Source organism: Mus caroli, chromosome 12, assembly GCF_900094665.2.
Source record: "Mus caroli chromosome 12, CAROLI_EIJ_v1.1, whole genome shotgun sequence".
Classification (NCBI taxonomy): domain Eukaryota; kingdom Metazoa; phylum Chordata; class Mammalia; order Rodentia; family Muridae; genus Mus; species Mus caroli.
This window is the reverse complement of record NC_034581.1, coordinates 62,701,930-62,710,191: the sequence shown is the minus strand read 5'-3', so window position 1 is coordinate 62,710,191 and position 8,262 is coordinate 62,701,930. Positions and strand designations below refer to the sequence as shown.

Here is an 8,262-nt window from a genome sequence, read left to right as displayed (position 1 = left end):
TCTCTCTCTCTCTCTCTCTCTCTCTCTCTCTCTCTCTCTCTCTCACACACACACACACACACACACAGATACATATAAACAAACAAACAAAAAAAACCAGGAAAGCTTTTGTGCAAATATCACTATTCAAGTGAATATTTTAAAATATTTTAGCCTTCTACAAGTTTGTGAATGGTATAATTAGTATTACTACAGATCTTTCTGGCTAAATATTTTTACACAACCTAACCTTCCTGTCCACTATTGAAATTGAAATCACACATGGATTCTAAAAGATGCCAAAGCCACCCTTTGAAGGTTTATTTAAGAGGGCAACATCTGATTTGTGTATCCTTACAAACTGCAGAGGACACAAGCTTCAGAAAGGGATAGGGAGGTAAGGATCTGCAAGACCTCAAAGAACAGTCTCAATAGAGTCCAATTCTTTACACTGTAATTTCCCCCATTTACCACCTGCCACACTCTCTCAAGATTCTCACCAGTTCTGTTCATTGCTATTAATAGGCACACACACACACACACACACACACACACACACACAATTCTTTGAGAAGAATCCGGTGATGGTTTTATTAAATGTGTCATTAATTCTGAGTACTTTGTGGGAGATTTGAATGCTGCCAGTATCTTTGCTTGAGACATCTCTATTCAGAAAGTTGTTCATCTATTGCTCTATTATTGCTCTATTTCACGTTAGATTGTGCTGTAAACTCAGTTGTTATCTTCATTCATGTATAACAGGGCAGTTATGCTACACTGCAGTAACAATCCCAAATCACACCAAAAGTATATTACTTTCCCGCGGCACATGTTTGATGTAAGAGTCAACTAACTTCAGTTAGATGTGATGATCTTCTGGCCACTTCAGTCTTTACAGGTGACTACAGTAGGTGGTACCGAAGACACTAACAACTGTGAATCTAGTCTTCCTATGTCCGTTCAACATCCTACCTCTGAAGAAAATTCACTCTGAGAGTCACTTCAAGATACATAACTCTACCTTTTAGAAAAGGCATATTGAGTTGTGGTTCTACAACCTGGAACAGTATTGTTCCCTGGGATGTAGAGCTGTTTGTTGTCTTTGCTGCTACACTTCATCATTATGCACCTTTCAGAGTCTGTATACAGTACATTACTAATCCATACTTAGTAATCACGATATTGCTAATTATAAAGAAGGTTACATATTATCACTAGTATTGAAGAGGGCTGGGAATCAATCCACCAAACATTAAATAATTAACCAATACATCTCTAATTTGCATAACTATACAGTGCTTGGAATATCAGGGATTTGTAATGTGTTGTCCTTAGTTACTTCTTTTAGGAAAAATATTCATTAAAACAATCATCTCATGCATCCTCTTCTGCCCTGTTCCATAACGGTGATGTGGCTGGACCAGCACCAGCCTCACTAGGTCTGCCATTTTCAATTTTCAGACACTGTTGACTGTAATGTTGCTGTGTATATGTATGCATGCTTATACCCGCTCCCTGACACCCAGCATCCAGGACAGAAATAGAACTGGACTATTGGGAATCATTTGGAAGTGAACCCGAGTTGGTGAATACAGGAGTCCTTATGTCATCATATGCTGTATCGGAATGGCCTTCAGCATCCTCTTCATACAGTAGCTTTGGAAACTGCCAGCATGTGATTGCCATCAGACTGTAAACAAGGACTTGCCTCCGGAAAATAGTGGAAAAAAAAATGGTTAAGCCATTTATCTCTGAACATGGAATGAGATAAATTTCGAGATGATGTTCTCTATTTTTATGCTATTGGTCCAATGAGCTGTATAAATAATTAAGATTTAACAGTTTAATACACAAGAATGTGATTGTAAAAAAAATAATGATCTCTTACAGTTAGCCAAAGGAACAGACAGCATTGAGCACATGGAACAAAGGACAGCATAGGGGAAGGCATTGCCTGGTTAATTTGTCTGTTTTTAAGGCAGGAATATAGTCAGACAAGGTGAAAAATTGTTATAACACTGAGGAGAAGGTTAAAATCTCACAGTAGATCATGGCCTAAATGAGATCTTGGGAAACAATTTCCATTTATTTTAGATTATGGCAAAGGAAAGCACTTACACTTTCTACAAAAGTGGGGAACACTCTTTTCCATGTTCATATATAGAAAACTCAAGTGTTAATGACAGCATCATGATTATGCATCTGAGGAGTGGAACCACATGCATGCTGGGAAGGATTCCCAAAGCAGATGACAACTCTGTGTTAGCCCAGGATTCCTCGCGGGAAGAATGATGCTGTGACCTCCCTCTTGTAATCGTCTCTAATGCTTGCTGCCTGCTTAGACGCTCTACCAGTCAGTCTCAAAGATGACTGTGTAACTCTAACACAGAGAGCATCTCCTGTGTGGTGGCGCTTTCTCTTCACTCTGAGACAAGGGTGTCTCTAGTACTATGAAACACAGCGGGTTTCAGACTTTAGAATCCATTTTTCACAGATAATTTTATGTTCTCTTTTGGGGAATTAATTTCACTAATGATCCTAATATCCATAAACTTTCACCTAATCTGATCCTTCTGTTTGCTTTCTTGAAATATCTCAGAAATGCTCATAGGTCATCAAAGATAGACTTTCAGCAGAGAGGTAAATGAGAAGGCTGTAACAAAGCTGAGTCATACTTGCACTAGTTTAACAAAGAATAAATATAGAACTCCTTTAATAAAATTAAAGATTATTTTAAAATTGAAGTATTTCTTTTGCAAAACATTGAGCAAGTAGTACAAATCGGCCATACTCTTGCTTTGCTAATGTATTTTTTTTTTCTGTAGTTAAGATTTGTATTGGATACATTTGTCAAATTAATGGACTACTGTGGTATGGTACTATTCCTGGAGGCATGTTAAATTCACTCCAGATAAAGAGCTGAAAACAAACGAAAGGAAGGTAACCACTATGACCCCACTTGGTGAACCAGTAAGCTGTGCTGTGGTTAGTTCCAGTAATATGCAAAAAGTTATTTCCAGGAGCAGAAATGAATCAAAGACAGCTCCATTACCCAAGCACATTCTAACCTGAAAGTAGGCAACCTGGAGCTCACTATGTAATTCCACGCAGGTTGGAGAGTGTCCTTTCCAGATAGCCTGCTGGTTTTTGAGTGTATTCCAAACAGCTCAGCTGGTCTCTGCTTCTTCTAAGCCACTTATCTGTTCTGAGAGTGTCTCTCATCACTCTTACTCCTTAGATAATCTTTGAGGAGAAAGGGGTCTAGTGAATCTGGTAAATTTCAAGGACTTCCTGAAGACATTCAGTTGTTTACTTCCAGGGCTTATGGATGCTCCCTGAAAGATGGAATGTTTATCTTCCTTTTAGTATCCTGTGTCTTCATGACCTTCTCCTTCAGAATATTCTGTGGAGTTCACTTCCTCTTTATCACTCCATCTCTTAAGGAGATTCCTCTAAGGATGGAAGGTTTTAATCACAGAGAAAATTTAACTACTATTGGATAAATTATTACTCATGAAAAACTAGCTTAAGTTAGTTTTCACTCTGAAATTTGTTTTTTGACACTACAATTACAGTATTTGATGCAGTGAGTTCAATGGTCTAAAAGTACCTTTACCACCATGTATCCATCATCTCTAGACTCACCATGAGACCCTGAAAATCAATGCTCATTGGACTATGCCACTTTATCTTTTCTTGGAAGCCATGCACTCATATAAGAATGTCATGTTTTGTATAACATGTGTCAGATGACTTAGGAAATATGCCACTAACTCAGTCCTAGTTTGTCCAACATGTCTGAAGAATGTCCTAAGAATAGACATTGGAAAATATAAAATAGAAATTATAGAAGACAGTGTGCCACAATAGTTGTGCAGTTTGATCATACCCAACCTGTACTACTTTGACTTACTCCCTCTATCCTTTTCTGGATATCTGTTCTTTTGTCTGGTAACACGTCTATTTCAATGTTATGTTTTTATTATGAGGATAAAAACCATAATTTTCTTCTTACATCTGTCTGGTATTGTGTAATCTGAGTTAGTATGGAAATGCTGCTGCATGTTCTAACCTGATTATTTTTCTGCATCTGCAAAAACTTCCTTGTTAACCTTCTCAGCCAGCATCATGTACCACTCTGATGTTTTATTTACACAAGTGCTTTATATATCTCATCCTTCAGATTTTATTTTAATGTCATTTTCTCATTGTCTTTTACTTTTATACAACAAATATGGACTATTTTACTATCACTTTAAGATAAGAAAACTGAACTTCAAGTTTTCATTTATTTTAATCCTTACCACAAGGCTTATATAGCAACATAGTTTGTTATTTTTAATAGTAATAGCTATAAGAAACTTACATTTATAAGACTATCCCTTTAAGTGTGAATAAAGATAATAGTCAAAGATAGATGTTATACCCTAAACATTGAAGTTCTAGTGTATAAAATACCTCTTTAGATATTTGTAAATGGAATGCTTAAGCACTTAATGTCTTAATGGAATTTAGGTAGATATGCATATCTGATCAACTATATTTGTATGTTTATGTGTGTTTGGATACAGAGCTTGACTTGAGTAGTTACATGGACAGAGGATAGGGACCGAAATAATGTAAATATAAGAAGATATATTAAGATTTGAAATTTTAAGCCAGAGATGACTCTGTAATTAAAAAAAAAAAAAAACCACTGTGCAAAACAGAAACATGGAGCTCATTGTTTAAAATTATTAAAATCATTTGCATCATGGGGCCATTCCTGAAACTAAATGTAATATCCTTTAATATAAAGATCTTTGATAATCAAAATATCACATTTCCACAACTCTGATGCCATTTATGAGCAATGATAAATGGAATATTCTGGTTAGAAGATATAAAGAGGTCATTAAAAATGCTAGCAATATCTTTCTGAATCCATTACAGAGAATAACTTAAAAATAAATGCTTTATCTGAAGTGGAGAGACTTGCCTGACAGTATAGAGTCACTCAGATGTCAGGTAATCTTAGCATGACTATGACAATACCCATAAGTATGGGTAAATTAAAGGATTTTAGGGCATATTTAAAAGACAAAGCACAGACTAACTATGGCAGATTGAGTGTTATTAACCACATGAATTGATTTTAATTTTCCCATTTAATCACAGAGGAAATAGGCAGGACTAGGGGATAGTGTGCTATCTCCATCTAACTGAAAATTACAGCAATCAGTTGCATATATGATGTGAAATCAAAAAAGCAGACATCTAAAATATAAACTAGGAAGGTTCTGGTGTCCGTATAATAATTTGAAATAATGGTGTTTTGAGATATCTCTGTGAGATTTGTGCCACAAACAGGGAATAAGCCTGAGGATCAAATCAGTGGGAAAAATAACATGGAAGTAATAGACAGAAGGGGAACATTTATAGCATAAACTATGAAAAACAAGAACATATGAGGGGGCAAAATAGGTTCTATAGCCCATTTGGGTGTGTTTCATGAAATAATAAACTGTTAAAACATGACATAGGATGCCATAGGGCCAGGTAAGCCAGCAAAAGGTCAGCCCACAAGAATTATATCTACTGGTCTGGGGGCAGGAAGAATCTGCCAAAGACCAACAGTCTTCCTTTACTGCACTTCACAAAGTTCTAAGATGTGGAGAGTTCACTTGGATTGCAGTAGCTCTTTGATTGGTCATATATTTAAATAAAATGGTCTACAAACAACAACAGAAAACCAACCAAACAAACAAACAAAAAAGAATTATATCTATTTCTTTAACTGTACCTATTCAATCAGATCATGTATTTACTATGCAAAATATGTTTTCAATCAGTTATTTTTAAAAACACTAAGAGGTGTCAAGAAACTGTATACAACGGAATTGGGCTTACTAGAATGCCCAAAGTAAGAAATAAGCTTTGCTTCAACACATCTGAGTTTTAATTTGAGACTCAGTTTCTTCTCCTGATTTTTTCCCTGTTCTTGTGTTTACTTTAAAAATGTGACCAGCACTATCCCACTTATACACGTTGTTTTATGGAAACTCTGTAGGTCTTTAATAACATTCTCTTTTTCTAAGCACTTATTATTTTTCTTTTAGGGAATTATGATACAAGAGAGTCGTTGGCTGGTTTTTGAACCTAACTAATATTTCGTAAGTTCTTGGTGTGCATAAGCAAGTATAGGTAAAAGTCTAAATCCCATGCAGAATAGTCAAGATCCTTGTTGTTATAACTTCTAACCTTTATTAAAAAGCAGAAACGGATATTATTGCATGTCCTGAAATAAATGACTTAAAACGATGGTATACTGGAGTAAAACGATGATAAAGAAAAGAACTTACAGTGGTTGGTTATATTGTACGCGGTAATGGGTCCTTGTAGCCATTTAACCTATCTCAAGGATAGGAATGATACGGAGAAGTTTCATCAACACAGATGTGCAAACGGGATCATTCTCCTTTAAACAGATCTTGACACAATGTGTCTAGGACTGAAAAGTTTGTCAGATAAAAATGCACACTTTTCCATTAGCTTAATTCATAGAAGTGTGTAATCAAGCCAAGCAACTGTCATTGTTAAACAAAATATAATGGGGTAGGGCATGTCATGAAGTTACAAGATAGATTTAAATGAGGTGTGAGAAAGAATCCACACGATCCCTGAGAGTTAGTAGTCCTTCCTCTATCTTTCCTTCCTCTCTCCTGTGGGAATCTGCGTATCTCTCATTCTGATGGTATAGACACCACCACCACCAGCTAAGTAACAGAGATGGCTTTAATAGCTTATTGTAGATGAACATTATTATTTTATAGTTTGGTTCACAGTAAGTACTAATTACAGTCACTTATATAATTAAATATTTATATATACATACATACATATATATATGCCTATATATATAGTCAATCAAATTAAAACTTCAGAATTAATTATAGCTTATAGCCAAACACCTCAGTATGACTTTTTTGTGTATAAGTTGTTAAAACTATTAAACAGCTTGGATAGACAATGATTAGCACTTTACTTCTCCATTTCAAAGTTGACTTTGTAGTGTGGTATAGTTCACAATCCAAGGTACACAGATCAGCTGTGCCACAAACAAGTTGCTAAAAGAAGAAAGTCACATATTATATTAAAGCTTTTAAAGCACATTTTAAAGGCCAGGGTTGTGACAGTTTCTATTGTGTAGCATAAATGTGTAGACGATGCTTTTTTTCCCCCCTTTGGTAAATTCTCATCAGCTTCCTTGATTAATGTTTACTGAGTTTCCACAAAGAGTGCTCCACTACTCCTGGCATTGAACTTAATCTTTTCTCTCAGCTGATGAATCAGCACCCTCAAATGAAAGGGTGACCTAAAATGTGAATACTCCACAAAGGGAAAAAAAATGCTTTCACCTAAGATAATTCATTCTCCTTTTCAATATTTTTGTCCTTAAGGAGAAGGCAATCAGGCATTGTCTTTGCCTTGTCCCACTCCACAAAATGCTGTGTTTGCACTCTTCCCACCATTATCCCTCTCCTTTTATCTTACTCTTGCTGGCCTTTCTTAGGAGATATAAGCGGACACATTTCTTGCAAAGAATAGGATTGATGCTCTCTTTGTGCCATTTTAAGAGAGAAAACAACTGAAACCCACATGTATTTGGTGCTTCATTAATTATCAATTCACAATTTATAAATTGTTATCCATTATTTTTTCATTTTTTCTCCATTCTGGGGAAAATTTGTTTCTCATAATCATTTAATCTATTTCTTTCTTTGTTTAGTTTTTCTGATAGAACAAGCCTTGGAATTAGTTCTTTATTTTTAATCTTTTCCATAGATTCAACTGACAAATATCTTTGAAACTTAGAACACAAAAAGGAATGCAGGAATACTGTGGAGAGAGTGGAAATAGGGTAACTATTACAAAAGGGAAGTTCCTTTACAAACTAAAAGTAGAACTACAGTTTGATTCCACAACACTAATTCTAAAATGATTTCAAGCAAAGTGAAACTGGCTTATTGCTGAGACATCTGTGCTTCTATACTCACTGCAGATCTGTTCACAATAGCCAAGAGAGGAAAGTAACTGGTGTTCCGTCAACTAAATGGAAAAAGTGGAACTAGTGGAGAAAGGGAATTTACTCTATAGTTCAAGGACTACTATCAAAAGAAATCAAATTCTGTCATTATAAAAACATGGTGGAGTATAGATCATAATACTAGAAGGGAAAAAAATCACACACACAGACACACACACACACACACACACACACACACACACACACACACACACACA

The 8,262-nt window shown here is 35.6% G+C and overlaps 1 pseudogene; it reads left to right on the top strand.

Moving 5' to 3' along the window:
- The first annotated feature begins 275 nt into the window (after positions 1-275).
- LOC110306537 lies at positions 276-1,635 on the top strand (annotated as a pseudogene).
- The last annotated feature ends 6,627 nt before the right edge of the window (positions 1,636-8,262 follow it).